General features: G+C 33.8%; 1 protein-coding gene across 2 annotated transcripts in view; it reads left to right on the forward strand.

The window, feature by feature from the left end:
* Nucleotides 1-597, forward strand: part of LOC103582395 (probable ATP-dependent RNA helicase DDX10) — a 15,985-nt gene that overhangs the window by 10,710 nt on the left and 4,678 nt on the right. The gene's annotated exons all lie outside the window — the stretch shown is intronic.

Raw genomic sequence — 597 nt, forward strand, 5'->3', positions numbered from 1 at the left:
ATGAGCCTAGAAGACATTAAGTTAAGTGAGATAAGTCAGGCACAGAAAAATAAATACCCCATGTTCTCACTCATGTGTGGGAGCTGGAGAAAAAAAATTGAGCTTATAGAAGTAGAGAGTAGAATTGTGGTTACTAGAGCCTGGGAAGAAAGGGAGGTAGGAAGAGTTAACAGAATCAAAATCACAGCTAGAGAGGAAAAATAAGTTCTAGTGGACTGTGGTAGTGGTAGGCATTTATAATTAACAACTTATTGTATATTCTCAAATGGCTAGAAGACAGGAGCTCAAATGTTCTTCTCATCATGACAATGATAAATTGTTGTGTTGGTGAATATACTAATTACCCTGATAGGATTTCACACATTGTATACATATATTGAAATATAACTCATGTACAATCAATACATGTTAATTAAAAAATAAATTTTTATTCATCATGAAAAAAAGTTCATGGAAAAATAGAAATAAAAGATAATACAAATCTTTCCATGAACTTTTTGGAATACTCATGTGAGAAAACTTTGTCTCCTCCCCTGAGGAGAAGGGAGCATGGTCAATTTTGTGTGCCAGTTTTTCTTGTACGATGTTTCAGACTCC

The sequence above is a fragment of the Galeopterus variegatus genome, unplaced genomic scaffold (assembly GCF_000696425.1).
Source record: "Galeopterus variegatus unplaced genomic scaffold, G_variegatus-3.0.2 Scaffold16054, whole genome shotgun sequence".
Lineage (NCBI taxonomy): Eukaryota > Metazoa > Chordata > Mammalia > Dermoptera > Cynocephalidae > Galeopterus > Galeopterus variegatus.